The 18,467-nt window shown below is 45.5% G+C and overlaps 3 non-coding genes across 3 annotated transcripts; all 3 read left to right on the top strand.

Annotated features, from left to right (window-relative positions):
* Positions 1-1,431: 1,431 nt before the first annotated feature.
* LOC147121297 (U2 spliceosomal RNA) lies at positions 1,432-1,622 on the top strand. Its single transcript, XR_015077805.1, has one exon. It is a non-coding gene; the product is annotated as a U2 spliceosomal RNA (small nuclear RNA).
* A 7,627-nt stretch (positions 1,623-9,249) lies between these two features.
* Positions 9,250-9,440, top strand: LOC147121296 (U2 spliceosomal RNA). The gene has a single exon (XR_015077804.1). It is a non-coding gene; the product is annotated as a U2 spliceosomal RNA (small nuclear RNA).
* A 7,631-nt stretch (positions 9,441-17,071) lies between these two features.
* LOC147121295 (U2 spliceosomal RNA) lies at positions 17,072-17,262 on the top strand. Its single transcript, XR_015077802.1, has one exon. It is a non-coding gene; the product is annotated as a U2 spliceosomal RNA (small nuclear RNA).
* Positions 17,263-18,467: the final 1,205 nt, after the last annotated feature.

Below are 18,467 nucleotides of genomic sequence, written 5' to 3'. Positions count from 1 at the left end.
AGAAAAACAAAGGAGAGAACGGGAGAGAGACAGAGAGAGAGAGAGACAGAGAGGGAAAGGGACAGACAGAGACAGAGAGAGACACAGAGAGAGAGAGAGAGAGAGAGACAGAGGGAGATAGACAGAGAGAGGGAGCGAGAGAGAGAGACAGGAGAGAGACAGAGGGAGAGACAGCGAGAGAGGGAGAGACATTTGCGTCTTCTAATGTGAATATTTGTTTATTGTTTCTGCCATTTCATATTCCCCATAATAATTTCTCCTGTCTCAGCCTCGAAGGGGCTTTTGCTACTCTCTTCCTTTTTACATAATTGTAGAAGCTCTTAAAATCTGCTTTTATATTTCTTGCTAGTTTTCTCTCATATTCTATTTTTTCCCTTTTTATCAATTTTTTGGTCATCCTTTGCTGGTTTCTGAAACTCTCCCAATCCTCAGGCTTACTACTATTCTTTGCAACATTATAAGCTTCTTCTTTCAATCTAATGCTTCAATTTAACTTCCTTAGTTAGCCACGGTTGGATCACTTTTCCCGTGGAGTTTTTGTTTCTGAATGGAATGTATTTTTGTTGAGAATTATGAAATATTTATTTAAATGCTAGCCACCATAACTACCACCATAACTTTTAATCTATTTTTCCAATCTACCTTAGTCAACTCGCCCCTCATACCTATGCAATTGGCTTTATTTAAGTTTAAGACTCTAGTTTCGGACTTAGGCAAGTCACTCTCAAACTGAATGTGAAATTCTATCATATTATGATCACTCTGCCCCAGAGGATCCTTTACTATGAGATTGCTAATTAACCCTGTCTCATTACAAAATACAAGATCTAAATTAGCCTGTTCCCTGGTTGGTTCCATGATGTATTGTTCTAGGAAACTGTCCCGAATGCATTCCATGAAGTCGTCCTCCAGACTTTGCCAATTTGATTTGTCCACTCTATGAGAAGATTAAAGTCCCCCACGATTATTGCATTACCTTTGTTACAAGCTCCTACTATTTCTTGATTAATATTCTGTCCAACGGTATAGCTACTGTTAGGGGGCCTATATACTACTTGATTCAAAAGCTCTTCAACGTAGGTAAGTGTGCAGTTATGCACCCAGATCACCTCAGCACTTTGTCAGTTGGTTGTTGCATTGTCACTCACGCAACTGGTGTAAAACGTTTTTGTTGCACAGCAGCCTCTGACAGTGACGTACATGTGGACAGGCACAACCCTCTCCCATCTGATTGGTGGAATACTGTCAATTTACATATCTATGAAGCAGTTTCACTGAAAAAGGAAAAAAGGCAACTTCTGTAAACTAATCTTCTGTTAGAAAATATCCCAACAGTGAAAACATCAGCAGTTATACGTCTTTGGGCACAGTCAGCCTGACTTAACAGAGGGAGGGCAAACAGGAGCTGAGAACAGTTTGGGCCGCGCGGGTATCGCTTCTCGGCCTTTTGGCTAAGATCAAGTGTAGTATCTGTTCTTATCAGTTTAATATCTGATACGTCCCCTATCTGGGGACCATATATTAAATTGATTTTTGGAACAGGGAGATGGAATAGGGGCTTGCTCCGTCCACTCCACGCATCGACCTGGTATTGCAGTGCCTCTGGGAACGGTGCACCTCCCTCTCGGGAGATTTTCAAAAATTAAAAACAGCTTCATGAAAAACATCCACTTTCTTTTCTTTACTTTTTTTCCCCACCACGTGTACATTTCAAAATCTAACACACCAAGGAACAATTTCAAAACAAACACAGGCGACCGCTCTGTACATTCGCTCTCAAATTTAAAACCACTAAATGCTGCTGACAAACCTTGCATGCTGCTACGCTCACACTCTCAGCTCAGTCTACATTCCAAATACCAAAAGTCATTTCACTTGCAAATACAGCTCACAACTTGTCTTTCAGCAGAAATAACAACAGAAAATGCTGGAAAAACTCAGCAGGTCAGGCAACATCCGTGGAGAGAAATTTGAGTTGACGTTTCGGGTCGAAACCCTTCTTCAAAACTGGAAAGAAAAGAAAATAGATCGAAGGCAAGACTGCGATCGAACAAAAGAAGAAAAAGGAGACAATAAAAGGTATTCGAAGCCAGACGAGATGGCAATAGGCCCGTGGAGACAAAAGGCAGCTGAGATTAGGTGTGAAGTGTACTGGCAGGTAAGAGACAGCTGCCAGGTGAGAGAGAGAAACAAAAGGAAACGCGGGGGTGGGCAGGGGGGGGAAACGAGGACCCAAAACAAAGGGGTGGAAAAAATTATAAGTAAAAAAGTAATAGGGGCCGAGGTTCTGGTGACATTTCAAAGCAGCTCTCTGCTGCTGCCGCTGCTCTGCTCTGCTCTTAAAAGTACAACAACCCATACAACAATGGGCTCAAAGCTGCCACAGTTTACAGCTAGTCACAAATGTGTAAATCCACAAGATCATACATACTCTGCAAATGATTGAAAGGTCAAAGACTCAACAATCAAAAGTAGCCATCACTGGTCACATTCATGTATTTCCACACCCAAAACTTACGCAGAAAACTCCGCCCAAACCAATTAAAGGCATTTAACCTGCAGCCAAGCACAAAGAGAGGCAGAGTATAAGGGAATAAACCAACAATTCTCGGCCTTTTGGCTAAGATCAAGTGTTAACTGCTTGATTCTAATGCTAATTGACCTTGAGTTGCGATACTGGTTTGGCTGCACTTTCATGCTGGCTTCGGCTTAGACCCAATCAGAGCTCAGTGGGAGCACTCTCTCTCTCTCTGTCCCAGTGGGAGCACTCTCTCTGTGTCTCAGTGGGAGCACTCTCTCTCTCTCTCTTTCTCTCTCTGTCTCAGTGGGAGCACTCTCTCTCTCTCTCTCTCTCTGTCATTTCATATTCCCCATAATAATTTCTCCTGTCTCAGCCTCTAAGGGACCAATGTTTACTTTTGCTACTCTCTTCCTTTTTACATAATTGTAGAAGCTCTTAAAATCTGCTTTTCTATTTCTTGCTAGTTTTCTCTCATTCTATTTTTTCCCTTTTTATCAATTTTTTGGTCATCCTTTGCTGGTTTCTGAAACTCTCCCAATCCTCAGGCTTACTACTATTCTTCGCAACATTATAAGCTTCTTCTTTCAATCTAATGCTATCCTTAACTTCTTTAGTTAGCCACGGTTGGATTACTTTTCCCGTGGAGTTTTTGTTTCTGAATGGAATGTATTTTTGTTGAGAATTATGAAATATTTATTTAAATGCTAGCCACCATAACTACCACCATAACTTTTAATCTATTTTTCCAATCTACCTTAGCCAACTCGCCCCTCATACCTATGCAATTGGCTTTATTTAAGTATAAGACTCTAGTTTCGGACTTAGGCAAGTCACTCTCAAACTGAATGTGAAATTCTATCATATTATGATCACTCTGCCCCAGAGGATCCTTTACTATGAGGTTGCTAATTAACCCTGTCTCATTACAAAATACAAGATCTAAAATAGCCTGTTCCCTGGTTGGTTCTGTAGTGTATGTGCTTTGCAGAAAGAACTATATTCTGCAGCCCCTGTATACTGCAGTACTGGTAGTGACCACCCCCGTATATAAGCCTGTGTAGTAACTTTGCATAGTAGTTCCAGTGTTGTCTCCACTCAGTAAACATCTGTTGTAACCAACTCCTGTAGTCCGTGTCTCAATTACACACGGACATAATACTGGCGACGAGCAGATCCGAACTTACCTACAGTTCTGCATCACCTCATGGGGATCCATCCCTGAAGCGAAGTTGTTAGAGGTCGAGGCCAGAAGGAAGAAAGAAAAAAAAACAAACAGAAGAAACGGGCGTCGACTGTGGGCAACCGCCTCTGATTCATCGGAGTTGAAGATTTGCAGGAGAGGCTGTCGAGAGCGGGGCTTGGTTATCCTGTCTATGGTGTTCCAGCTAATCGGGCTGGTGGCAGGTAGTACACTGATCCTTCCTGGGCTGCGGCGGGCTAGAGCTCGATCAGGTGGCTTTTCAACGGGGCCGAGCAGCGTTGTCGGGAAGAGGAGAGAGAGAGAGAGAGGGTGGAGCACACAGGGCGCGGCCGCTGCTACGAAGCCGGGCAGCGTACAGACCCGAGAAGAGGGAGGAAAGTGTCCCGTAGGGTTTGCTCTGATGACGGGAAAATAAAATAAATTAGAAGTGCAGAAAGCCGCGAGGAGCTGCAGTTTGCCACGGGGACCGCGGAGAGCGGCGTTAGCAGCAGCGCGGGGGGGAAGTGCACAAAGAACATAGGGCGTCGCCATCAAGGCATAAAAACGCCAGCAGCAGCGCTAGCAGCAGCGGAGAAGACAGAAAGCGCGGGAGGCGCCATCTTAATCCAGTGGGGAAGAAGGCAAAGCGCGGGAGGCGCCATTTTGTTCAATCGGGGAAGAAGGCAAAGCGCGGGAGGCGCCATCTTAGATTTCCAAGATGCCGAAGACTGGCAATATCACTGCCTTTGATAATGCAATAGAAGACTGGACCACGTATGTGGAAAGAGTCGAAGTATATTGCAAGGCAAACGAAGTAGCCGATGAGAAAAAGGCATCGGTACTACTAAACTTAATGGGCGCAAGAACGTACGGCCTATTGTGGAACCTGATTACTCCAGCCAAACCGATGGCGAAGAGTTTTAACGAAATTGTTGATATCCTACAGGAACACCTAAATCCTACACCGCTGCTGATAGCAGAAAGATTTAAATTCCACAAGAGAAATCAGCATAAAGATGAGAGCAATGTTGATTACCTTACGGAACTACGCAAGCTATCAAAGCACTGCCAGTTCGGAGCAGGACTGGCAGATACCCTACGGGACAAATTTGTCTGTGGACTCCTGAGTGAAGGAACCCAGAAGAGGGTGCTCTCAGAGAAAGAGCTGACGCTAGATAAGGCTTTCAGCGTGGCAGTATCGTACGAAGCAGCAGCAAGGGGAGCTGCGGAAATACAGCAAAAGCCACAGGAATACGGCACCCATGAAATGACATGGGAATTTGAAAAATGTTATCGCTGCGGCAGAACAACCCATGACCAGAAGGACTGCTGGTCCAAGGACAAAATATGCAGGCAATGCGGAAAGATGGGACACATTGCACGAGTTTGCAGGTCTGGGAAGAAGACTAACGACAACAAAAAGGCTACTAAGGAACAGTACAGGAAAGTACAAAAGATGACGGACAGTAGTTCCGAAGACCAGAAGAGCGATAGTGACTCCGGGAACAAGAGACTAAGCTGTCTCAAACTTCACAACGTAATCGCAAAAGAGGATCACCGAACCATTTGGGTCACCCTCACGATAGCAGGGTCCCAAGTCAAAATGGAATTGGATACAGGATCAGCCCTGACCGTCATGAATCGACGAGACTACGAGCGGCTATTCTCACACATACCCTTGAAAGAGACATCCATTGTCTTGAAGACGTATACGGGGCAGAAAGTATACCCCAGAGGGAAAATAAGGGTGCCTGTCGAATACAACGGCAAGGAAATACAGAAATTGTATCTGTACATACTGCAAGATGGTGGACCACCGTTATTGGGACGTGAATGGATCAGAAAGATAAGTTTAGACTGGCACTCCATTCAGGCACTGACTGTGGCTGGTAAAAAGGATGACGACGTCACACCTGGACGATTGTCAAAAATCTTAGCTACCGCCAAAGAGGTATTTCAACAAGAACTGGGAACTCTTAAAGGCGTAACGGCCTCGATAAAAATAGAAGAGAATGCAATTCCCAAGTTTTTCAAAGCAAGACCGGTACCGTATGCAATTCGCCCAGCCATCGAGGCAGAGCTGGAGAATCTGGAGAATGCAGGCGTGTTATCTAAGGTGGACTGGAGCGAGTGGGCGACACCCATCGTTCCTGTCATGAAGAAAACGTTAAACAATACGTCTGAGGAACCAAGGAAGGTTCGCATCTGTGGGGACTTCAAGGTGACGGTGAACCCAGTCCTTCACACAGCACAGTATCCTCTCCCGAGGATAGAAGATATTTTCGCCTCACTATCTGGAGGGAAGCGTTTTACAAAAATTGACCTAGCACAAGCATATTTGCAGATGGAGGTTGAAGAATCCTCTCGGAAGTATCTCACGATAAACGCTCACAAAGGTCTTTACCAGTATAATCGACTGGTATTCGGAGTAGCATCAGCTCCGGCGATATGGCAAAGAGCGATGGAACAAGTCCTGCAAGGGATTCCGGGGACTCAGTGTTACTTGGACGACATCCTAGTGACAGGTGAAGATGACAGTGAACACCTTGCCAACCTAGAGCAGGTGCTCACTAGACTAAGAGAACATGGGCTACGAGCCAATCGCCCCAAGTGCGAGTTTTTTAAGAAACAGATATCGTATTGTGGCCACGTGATTGATGAAGAGGGGTTACATAAGTCCCCATACAAAATTGAAGCGGTAGTTAAGGCTCCAGCGCCTGAAAATGTGTCGCAACTGAGGTCATTCCTCGGATTGGTGAATTACCACCATAAGTTTTTGCCGAATTTGTCCACAATTCTGCACCCACTGAACGCCCTACTACAAACTGGAGTAGCATGGAAATGGAGCGATGAATGTAAGCGGGCCTTTCAGAAGAGTAAAGACCTAATCACTTCAAGAGAAGTATTGGCTCACTACAACCCATCATTACCGATAAGACTGGCGTGTGATGCGTCTCCCTACGGCATTGGAGCGGTACTGTCACGTAAATTCCTTGATGGTTCAGAGAGGCCGATAGCTTTTGCGTCACGCTCGTTAACTTCAGCCGAGCGTAACTACGCCCAGATTGACAGAGAGGCCCTCAGCCTGGTGTGGGGGGTGAAGAAGTTCAATCACTACCTGCATGGTCAGAAATTTACTTTACTAACTGATCATCAACCTCTTGTCTCCATTTTCAACCCTCAGAAGGGCGTCCCGATAATGGCAGCACAACGGCTACAGAGGTGGTTCCTTTTCCTAGGGGCACACCAATATGACATCGAGTACAAAGGAACTAAACAGCATGGGAATGCTGATGGATTGTCGCGCCTACCGTTGCCGATGGTGGAAGAAGCACCTGCAGTGGATCCTGTGGAGATATTCCACTCGACCATAGTCGAATGTCTACCTGTGACGAATGCAAACATAGAAAAGGAAACACAAAATGACCCGACACTCTCCAGGGTCTATGATTTAACGGTGAAGGGATGGCCAGCACATGGCGAACCACTGTTGCCAGCATTCTCGCCGAGAAGAGAACAGCTGTCGGTGTGCAGAGGAACCTTGATGTGTGGATCCAGAGTAGTAATTCCACCCAAATTGAAGGATAGAGTGCTCAATGAGCTTCATGAGGGTCACCTGGGAGGGGTAAAAATGAAGAACTTAGCCAGAGCGTTTGTGTGGTGGCCGGGAATCGATAGAGAAATCGAAGAGATGACCAAGAGCTGTACAGGATGCCAGAAGGTCCAAAACGCCCCACCACAAGCCCCTCTACATCCATGGGAGTGGCCCTCATCTCCATGGCAAAGGGTGCACATTGATTTTGCTGGTCCATTTATGGACTCAATGTTTTTAATTGCGGTGGATGCACATTCAAAGTGGCCAGAGGTAATAAAAATGTCCTCAACCACCACAGAAAAAACTATCACAGTCTTACGAACCATATTCGCCAGAAATGGGCTGCCTGAATAGATTTGCTCCGACAATGGACCGCAGTTTGTGTCTGAAGAGTTCCGGAGGTTCTTAAAGAACAATGGTGTTAAGCATTACACATCCGCCCCATATCATCCAGCCACCAATGGATTGGCTGAGAGGTTCGTTCAAACATTCAAGAAGGCTATCAAGGCAATGTGTAATGAAGACATACCCCTACAACACAAGGTGGATAACTTCTTGTTTGCCTCCGGAATGCGACACATGCGGTTACCAACCAAACTCCAGCCATGATGTTCTTCAATCGAAGACCACGATGCCGCTTGGATTTGGTTAAGCCAAACATCAGAAGAGATGTGGAGAACAGGCAGTTTCAGAATATGAATGAAAGGCCGACCAGGAGTTTTAAGAGAGGTCAACCAGTTTTGGCCCGGGACTACCGCACAGAGAAATGGCAGCCAGGAACGATCTGCACACGGCAAGGACCTCTAATGTATACCGTGGATGTTGGAGAGAGCATTGTAAGACGCCATGCTGACCAGATTCTAGAGTCGCTGGAAAACGTCAATTCCACACCACGATCCGATACACCTGGTGATGAAACCGAAGTACCAATTGCATCTACCTCAGAATCGGTGATATTGGAAGCAGACGAACAAAACAACGACGTTGATTCCGAATCAACTTTGCCAGAAGAACCTGATACCCCAAAGAGGCGTTATCCAGACAGAATCAGGAAGCCTCCTCAAAGACTGAACTTATAATTGCTTAACTTCAGCTAATGTATAGCGACTGTAATTGTAAATATGTTATTTAGTTATTAATCGAATGTTATGTACTGTTTAGCTAAAAGGGGAGGAATTGTAGTGTATGTACTTTGCAGAAGGAACTATATTCTGCAGCCCCTGTATACTGCAGTACCGGTAGTGACCACCCCTGTATATAAGCCTGTGTAGTAACTTTGCATAGTAGTTCCAGTGTTGTCTCCACTCAGTAAACATCTGTTGTAACCAACTCCTGTAGTCCGTGTCTCAATTACACACGGACATAATAGGTTCCATGACGTATTGTTCTAGGAAACTGTCCCGAATGCATTCCATGAAGTCGTCCTCCAGGCTACCTTTGCCAATTTGATTTGTCCAGTCTATGAGAAGATTAAAGTCCCCCACGATTATTGCATTACCTTTGTTACAAGCTCCTACTATTTCTTGATTAATATTCTGTCCAACGGTATAGCTACTGTTAGGGGGCCTATATACTACTTGATTCAAAAGCTCTTCAACGTAGGTAAGTGTGCAGTTATGCACCCAGATCACCTCAGCACTTTGTCAGTTGGTTGTTGCATTGTCACTCACGCAACTGGTGTAAAACGTTTTTGTTGCACAGCAGCCTCTGACAGTGACGTACATGCGGACAGGCACAACCCTCTCCCATCTGATTGGTGGAATACTGTCAATTTACATATCTATGAAGCAGTTTCACTGAAAAAGGAAAAAAGGCAACTTCTGTAAACTAATCTTCTGTTAGAAAATATCCCAACAGTGAAAACATCAGCAGTTATACGTCTTTGGGCACAGTCAGCCTGACTTAACAGAGGGAGGGCAAACAGGAGCTGAGAACAGTTTGGGCCGCGCGGGTATCGCTTCTCGGCCTTTTGGCTAAGATCAAGTGTAGTATCTGTTCTTATCAGTTTAATATCTGATACGTCCCCTATCTGGGGACCATATATTAAATTGATTTTTGGAACAGGGAGATGGAATAGGGGCTTGCTCCGTCCACTCCACGCATCGACCTGGTATTGCAGTGCCTCTGGGAACGGTGCACCTCCCTCTCGGGAGATTTTCAAAAATTAAAAACAGCTTCATGAAAAACATCCACTTTCTTTTCTTTACTTTTTTTCCCCACCACGTGTACATTTCAAAATCTAACACACCAAGGAACAATTTCAAAACAAACACAGGCGACCGCTCTGTACATTCGCTCTCAAATTTAAAACCACTAAATGCTGCTGACAAACCTTGCATGCTGCTACGCTCACACTCTCAGCTCAGTCTACATTCCAAATACCAAAAGTCATTTCACTTGCAAATACAGCTCACAACTTGTCTTTCAGCAGAAATAACAACAGAAAATGCTGGAAAAACTCAGCAGGTCAGGCAACATCCGTGGAGAGAAATTTGAGTTGACGTTTCGGGTCGAAACCCTTCTTCAAAACTGGAAAGAAAAGAAAATAGATCGAAGGCAAGACTGCGATCGAACAAAAGAAGAAAAAGGAGACAATAAAAGGTATTCGAAGCCAGACGAGATGGTAATAGGCCCGTGGAGACAAAAGGCAGCTGAGATTAGGTGTGAAGTGTACTGGCAGGTAAGAGACAGCTGCCAGGTGAGAGAGAGAAACAAAAGGAAACGCGGGGGTGGGCAGGGGGGGGAAACGAGGACCCAAAACAAAGGGGTGGAAAAAATTATAAGTAAAAAAGTAATAGGGGCCGAGGTTCTGGTGACATTTCAAAGCAGCTCTCTGCTGCTGCCGCTGCTCTGCTCTGCTCTTAAAAGTACAACAACCCATACAACAATGGGCTCAAAGCTGCCACAGTTTACAGCTAGTCACAAATGTGTAAATCCACAAGATCATACATACTCTGCAAATGATTGAAAGGTCAAAGACTCAACAATCAAAAGTAGCCATCACTGGTCACATTCATGTATTTCCACACCCAAAACTTACGCAGAAAACTCCGCCCAAACCAATTAAAGGCATTTAACCTGCAGCCAAGCACAAAGAGAGGCAGAGTATAAGGGAATAAACCAACAATTCTCGGCCTTTTGGCTAAGATCAAGTGTTAACTGCTTGATTCTAATGCTAATTGACCTTGAGTTGCGATACTGGTTTGGCTGCACTTTCATGCTGGCTTCGGCTTAGACCCAATCAGAGCTCAGTGGGAGCACTCTCTCTCTCTCTGTCCCAGTGGGAGCACTCTCTCTGTGTCTCAGTGGGAGCACTCTCTCTCTCTCTCTTTCTCTCTCTGTCTCAGTGGGAGCACTCTCTCTCTCTCTCTCTCTCTCTCTCTGTCATTTCATATTCCCCATAATAATTTCTCCTGTCTCAGCCTCTAAGGGACCAATGTTTACTTTTGCTACTCTCTTCCTTTTTACATAATTGTAGAAGCTCTTAAAATCTGCTTTTCTATTTCTTGCTAGTTTTCTCTCATTCTATTTTTTCCCTTTTTATCAATTTTTTGGTCATCCTTTGCTGGTTTCTGAAACTCTCCCAATCCTCAGGCTTACTACTATTCTTCGCAACATTATAAGCTTCTTCTTTCAATCTAATGCTATCCTTAACTTCTTTAGTTAGCCACGGTTGGATTACTTTTCCCGTGGAGTTTTTGTTTCTGAATGGAATGTATTTTTGTTGAGAATTATGAAATATTTATTTAAATGCTAGCCACCATAACTACCACCATAACTTTTAATCTATTTTTCCAATCTACCTTAGCCAACTCGCCCCTCATACCTATGCAATTGGCTTTATTTAAGTATAAGACTCTAGTTTCGGACTTAGGCAAGTCACTCTCAAACTGAATGTGAAATTCTATCATATTATGATCACTCTGCCCCAGAGGATCCTTTACTATGAGGTTGCTAATTAACCCTGTCTCATTACAAAATACAAGATCTAAAATAGACTGTTCCCTGGTTGGTTCTGTAGTGTATGTGCTTTGCAGAAAGAACTATATTCTGCAGCCCCTGTATACTGCAGTACTGGTAGTGACCACCCCCGTATATAAGCCTGTGTAGTAACTTTGCATAGTAGTTCCAGTGTTGTCTCCACTCAGTAAACATCTGTTGTAACCAACTCCTGTAGTCCGTGTCTCAATTACACACGGACATAATACTGGCGACGAGCAGATCCGAACTTACCTACAGTTCTGCATCACCTCATGGGGATCCATCCCTGAAGCGAAGTTGTTAGAGGTCGAGGCCAGAAGGAAGAAAGAAAAAAAAACAAACAGAAGAAACGGGCGTCGACCGTGGGCAACCGCCTCTGATTCATCGGAGTTGAAGATTTGCAGGAGAGGCTGTCGAGAGCGGGGCTTGGTTATCCTGTCTATGGTGTTCCAGCTAATCGGGCTGGTGGCAGGTAGTACACTGATCCTTCCTGGGCTGCGGCGGGCTAGAGCTCGATCAGGTGGCTTTTCAACGGGGCCGAGCAGCGTTGTCGGGAAGAGGAGAGAGAGAGAGAGGGTGGAGCACACAGGGCGCGGCCGCTGCTACGAAGCCGGGCAGCGTACAGACCCGAGAAGAGGGAGGAAAGTGTCCCGTAGGGTTTGCTCTGATGACGGGAAAATAAAAGAAATTAGAAGTGCAGAAAGCCGCGAGGAGCTGCAGTTTGCCACGGGGACCGCGGAGAGCGGCGTTAGCAGCAGCGCGGGGGGGAAGTGCGCAAAGAACATAGGGCGTCGCCATCAAGGCATAAAAACACCAGCAGCAGCGCTAGCAGCAGCGGCGAAGACAGAAAGCACGGGAGGCGCCATCTTAATCCAGTGGGGAAGAAGGCAAAGCGCGGGAGGCGCCATTTTGTTCAATCGGGGAAGAAGGCAAAGCGCGGGAGGCGCCATCTTAGATTTCCAAGATGCCGAAGACTGGCAATATCACTGCCTTTGATAATGCAATAGAAGACTGGACCACGTATGTGGAAAGAGTCGAAGTATATTGCAAGGCAAACGAAGTAGCCGATGAGAAAAAGGCATCGGTACTACTAAACTTAATGGGCGCAAGAACGTACGGCCTATTGTGGAACCTGATTACTCCAGCCAAACCGATGGCGAAGAGTTTTAACGAAATTGTTGATATCCTACAGGAACACCTAAATCCTACACCGCTGCTGATAGCAGAAAGATTTAAATTCCACAAGAGAAATCAGCATAAAGATGAGAGCAATGCTGATTACCTTACGGAACTACGCAAGCTATCAAAGCACTGCCAGTTCAGAGCAGGACTGGCAGATACCCTACGGGACAAATTTGTCTGTGGACTCCTGAGTGAAGGAACCCAGAAGAGGGTGCTCTCAGAGAAAGAGCTGACGCTAGATAAGGCTTTCAGCGTGGCAGTATCGTACGAAGCAGCAGCAAGGGGAGCTGCGGAAATACAGCAAAAGCCACAGGAATACGGCACCCATGAAATGACACGGGAATTTGAAAAATGTTATCGCTGCGGCAGAACAACCCATGACCAGAAGGACTGCTGGTCCAAGGACAAAATATGCAGGCAATGCGGAAAGATGGGACACATTGCACGAGTTTGCAGGTCTGGGAAGAAGACTAACGACAACAAAAAGGCTACTAAGGAACAGTACAGGAAAGTACAAAAGATGACGGACAGTAGTTCCGAAGACCAGAAGAGCGATAGTGACTCCGGGAACAAGAGACTAAGCTGTCTCAAACTTCACAACGTAATCGCAAAAGAGGATCACCGAACCATTTGGGTCACCCTCACGATAGCAGGGTCCCAAGTCAAAATGGAATTGGATACAGGATCAGCCCTGACCGTCATGAATCGACGAGACTACGAGCGGCTATTCTCACACATACCCTTGAAAGAGACATCCATTGTCTTGAAAACGTATACGGGGCAGAAAGTATACCCCAGAGGGAAAATAAGGGTGCCTGTCGAATACAACAGCAAGGAAATACAGAAATTGTATCTGTACATACTGCAAGATGGTGGACCACCGTTATTGGGACGTGAATGGATCAGAAAGATAAGTTTAGACTGGCACTCCATTCAGGCACTGACTGTGGCTGGTAAAAAGGATGACGACGTCACACCTGGACGATTGTCAAAAATCTTAGCTACCGCCAAAGAGGTATTTCAACAAGAACTGGGAACTCTTAAAGGCGTAACGGCCTCGATAAAAATAGAAGAGAATGCAATTCCCAAGTTTTTCAAAGCAAGACCGGTACCGTATGCAATTCGCCCAGCCATCGAGGCAGAGCTGGAGAATCTGGAGAATGCAGGCGTGTTATCTAAGGTGGACTGGAGCGAGTGGGCGACACCCATCGTTCCTGTCATGAAGAAAACGTTAAACAATACGTCTGAGGAACCAAGGAAGGTTCGCATCTGTGGGGACTTCAAGGTGACGGTGAACCCAGTCCTTCACACAGCACAGTATCCTCTCCCGAGGATAGAAGATATTTTCGCCTCACTATCTGGAGGGAAGCGTTTTACAAAAATTGACCTAGCACAAGCATATTTGCAGATGGAGGTTGAAGAATCCTCTAGGAAGTATCTCACGATAAACACTCACAAAGGTCTTTACCAGTATAATCGACTGGTATTCGGAGTAGCATCAGCTCCGGCGATATGGCAAAGAGCGATGGAACAAGTCCTGCAAGGGATTCCGGGGACTCAGTGTTACTTGGACGACATCCTAGTGACAGGTGAAGATGACAGTGAACACCTTGCCAACCTAGAGCAGGTGCTCACTAGACTAAGAGAACATGGGCTACGAGCCAATCGCCCCAAGTGCGAGTTTTTTAAGAAACAGATATCGTATTGTGGCTACGTGATTGATGAAGAGGGGTTACATAAGTCCCCATACAAAATTGAAGCGGTAGTTAAGGCTCCAGCGCCTGAAAATGTGTCGCAACTGAGGTCATTCCTCGGATTGGTGAATTACCACCATAAGTTTTTGCCGAATTTGTCCACAATTCTGCACCCACTGAACGCCCTACTACAAACTGGAGTAGCATGGAAATGGAGCGATGAATGTAAGCGGGCCTTTCAGAAGAGTAAAGACCTAATCACTTCAAGAGAAGTATTGGCTCACTACAACCCATCATTACCGATAAGACTGGCGTGTGATGCGTCTCCCTACGGCATTGGAGCGGTACTGTCACGTAAATTCCTTGATGGTTCAGAGAGGCCGATAGCTTTTGCGTCACGCTCGTTAACTTCAGCCGAGCGTAACTACGCCCAGATTGACAGAGAGGCCCTCAGCCTGGTGTGGGGGGTGAAGAAGTTCAATCACTACCTGCATGGTCAGAAATTTACTTTACTAACTGATCATCAACCTCTTGTCTCCATTTTCAACCCTCAGAAGGGCGTCCCGATAATGGCAGCACAACGGCTACAGAGGTGGTTCCTTTTCCTAGGGGCACACCAATATGACATCGAGTACAAAGGAACTAAACAGCATGGGAATGCTGATGGATTGTCGCGCCTACCGTTGCCGACGGTGGAAGAAGCACCTGCAGTGGATCCTGTGGAGATATTCCACTCGACCATAGTCGAATGTCTACCTGTGACGAATGCAAACATAGAAAAGGAAACACAAAATGACCCGACACTCTCCAGGGTCTATGATTTAACGGTGAAGGGATGGCCAGCACATGGCGAACCACTGTTGCCAGCATTCTCGCCGAGAAGAGAACAGCTGTCGGTGTGCAGAGGAACCTTGATGTGTGGATCCAGAGTAGTAATTCCACCCAAATTGAAGGATAGAGTGCTCAATGAGCTTCATGAGGGTCACCTGGGAGGGGTAAAAATGAAGAACTTAGCCAGAGCGTTTGTGTGGTGGCCGGGAATCGATAGAGAAATCGAAGAGATGACCAAGAGCTGTACAGGATGCCAGAAGGTCCAAAACGCCCCACCACAAGCCCCTCTACATCCATGGGAGTGGCCCTCATCTCCATGGCAAAGGGTGCACATTGATTTTGCTGGTCCATTTATGGACTCAATGTTTTTAATTGCGGTGGATGCACATTCAAAGTGGCCAGAGGTAATAAAAATGTCCTCAACCACCACAGAAAAAACTATCACAGTCTTACGAACCATATTCGCCAGAAATGGGCTGCCTGAATAGATTTGCTCCGACAATGGACCGCAGTTTGTGTCTGAAGAGTTCCGGAGGTTCTTAAAGAACAATGGTGTTAAGCATTACACATCCGCCCCATATCATCCAGCCACCAATGGATTGGCTGAGAGGTTCGTTCAAACATTCAAGAAGGCTATCAAGGCAATGTGTAATGAAGACATACCCCTACAACACAAGGTGGATAACTTCTTGTTTGCCTCCGGAATGCGACACATGCGGTTACCAACCAAACTCCAGCCATGATGTTCTTCAATCGAAGACCACGATGCCGCTTGGATTTGGTTAAGCCAAACATCAGAAGAGATGTGGAGAACAGGCAGTTTCAGAATATGAATGAAAGGCCGACCAGGAGTTTTAAGATAGGTCAACCAGTTTTGGCCCGGGACTACCGCACAGAGAAATGGCAGCCAGGAACGATCTGCACACGGCAAGGACCTCTAATGTATACCGTGGATGTTGGAGAGAGCATTGTAAGACGCCATGCTGACCAGATTCTAGAGTCGCTGGAAAACGTCAATTCCACACCACGATCCGATACACCTGGTGATGAAACCGAAGTACCAATTGCATCTACCTCAGAATCGGTGATATTGGAAGCAGACGAACAAAACAACGACGTTGATTCCGAATCAACTTTGCCAGAAGAACCTGATACCCCAAAGAGGCGTTATCCAGACAGAATCAGGAAGCCTCCTCAAAGACTGAACTTATAATTGCTTAACTTCAGCTAATGTATAGCGACTGTAATTGTAAATATGTTATTTAGTTATTAATCGAATGTTATGTACTGTTTAGCTAAAAGGGGAGGAATTGTAGTGTATGTACTTTGCAGAAGGAACTATATTCTGCAGCCCCTGTATACTGCAGTACCGGTAGTGACCACCCCTGTATATAAGCCTGTGTAGTAACTTTGCATAGTAGTTCCAGTGTTGTCTCCACTCAGTAAACATCTGTTGTAACCAACTCCTGTAGTCCGTGTCTCAATTACACACGGACATAATAGGTTCCATGACGTATTGTTCTAGGAAACTGTCCCGAATGCATTCCATGAAGTCGTCCTCCAGGCTACCTTTGCCAATTTGATTTGTCCAGTCTATGAGAAGATTAAAGTCCCCCACGATTATTGCATTACCTTTGTTACAAGCTCCTACTATTTCTTGATTAATATTCTGTCCAACGGTATAGCTACTGTTAGGGGGCCTATATACTACTTGATTCAAAAGCTCTTCAACATAGGTAAGTGTGCAGTTATGCACCCAGATCACCTCAGCACTTTGTCAGTTGGTTGTTGCATTGTCACTCACGCAACTGGTGTAAAACGTTTTTGTTGCACAGCAGCCTCTGACAGTGACGTACATGCGGACAGGCACAACCCTCTCCCATCTGATTGGTGGAATACTGTCAATTTACATATCTATGAAGCAGTTTCACTGAAAAAGGAAAAAAGGCAACTTCTGTAAACTAATCTTCTGTTAGAAAATATCCCAACAGTGAAAACATCAGCAGTTATACGTCTTTGGGCACAGTCAGCCTGACTTAACAGAGGGAGGGCAAACAGGAGCTGAGAACAGTTTGGGCCGCGCGGGTATCGCTTCTCGGCCTTTTGGCTAAGATCAAGTGTAGTATCTGTTCTTATCAGTTTAATATCTGATACGTCCCCTATCTGGGGACCATATATTAAATTGATTTTTGGAACAGGGAGATGGAATAGGGGCTTGCTCCGTCCACTCCACGCATCGACCTGGTATTGCAGTGCCTCTGGGAACGGTGCACCTCCCTCTCGGGAGATTTTCAAAAATTAAAAACAGCTTCATGAAAAACATCCACTTTCTTTTCTTTACTTTTTTTCCCCACCACGTGTACATTTCAAAATCTAACACACCAAGGAACAATTTCAAAACAAACACAGGCGACCGCTCTGTACATTCGCTCTCAAATTTAAAACCACTAAATGCTGCTGACAAACCTTGCATGCTGCTACGCTCACACTCTCAGCTCAGTCTACATTCCAAATACCAAAAGTCATTTCACTTGCAAATACAGCTCACAACTTGTCTTTCAGCAGAAATAACAACAGAAAATGCTGGAAAAACTCAGCAGGTCAGGCAACATCCGTGGAGAGAAATTTGAGTTGACGTTTCGGGTCGAAACCCTTCTTCAAAACTGGAAAGAAAAGAAAATAGATCGAAGGCAAGACTGCGATCGAACAAAAGAAGAAAAAGGAGACAATAAAAGGTATTCGAAGCCAGACGAGATGGTAATAGGCCCGTGGAGACAAAAGGCAGCTGAGATTAGGTGTGAAGTGTACTGGCAGGTAAGAGACAGCTGCCAGGTGAGAGAGAGAAACAAAAGGAAACGCGGGGGTGGGCAGGGGGGGGGAAACGAGGACCCAAAACAAAGGGGTGGAAAAAATTATAAGTAAAAAAGTAATAGGGGCCGAGGTTCTGGTGACATTTCAAAGCAGCTCTCTGCTGCTGCCGCTGCTCTGCTCTGCTCTTAAAAGTACAACAACCCATACAACAATGGGCTCAAAGCTGCCACAGTTTACAGCTAGTCACAAATGTGTAAATCCACAAGATCATACATACTCTGCAAATGATTGAAAGGTCAAAGACTCAACAATCAAAAGTAGCCATCACTGGTCACATTCATGCATTTCCACACCCAAAACTTACGCAGAAAACTCCGCCCAAACCAATTAAAGGCATTTAACCTGCAGCCAAGCACAAAGAGAGGCAGAGTATAAGGGAATAAACCAACAATTCTCGGCCTTTTGGCTAAGATCAAGTGTTAACTGCTTGATTCTAATGCTAATTGACCTTGAGTTGCGATACTGGTTTGGCTGCACTTTCATGCTGGCTTCGGCTTAGACCCAATCAGAGCTCAGTGGGAGCACTCTCTCTCTCTCTCTGTCCCAGTGGGAGCACTCTCTCTGTGTCTCAGTGGGAGCACTCTCTCTCTCTCTCTTTCTCTCTCTGTCTCA

This window comes from Somniosus microcephalus, chromosome 3 (genome assembly GCF_052327205.1).
Source record: "Somniosus microcephalus isolate GS21.2 chromosome 3, FLI_Smic_1.0, whole genome shotgun sequence".
NCBI classification, from domain to species: Eukaryota; Metazoa; Chordata; class Chondrichthyes; order Squaliformes; family Somniosidae; genus Somniosus; species Somniosus microcephalus.
Note: the sequence above shows the minus strand (reverse complement) of the source record. Positions and strands in the feature narration are given on the sequence as shown.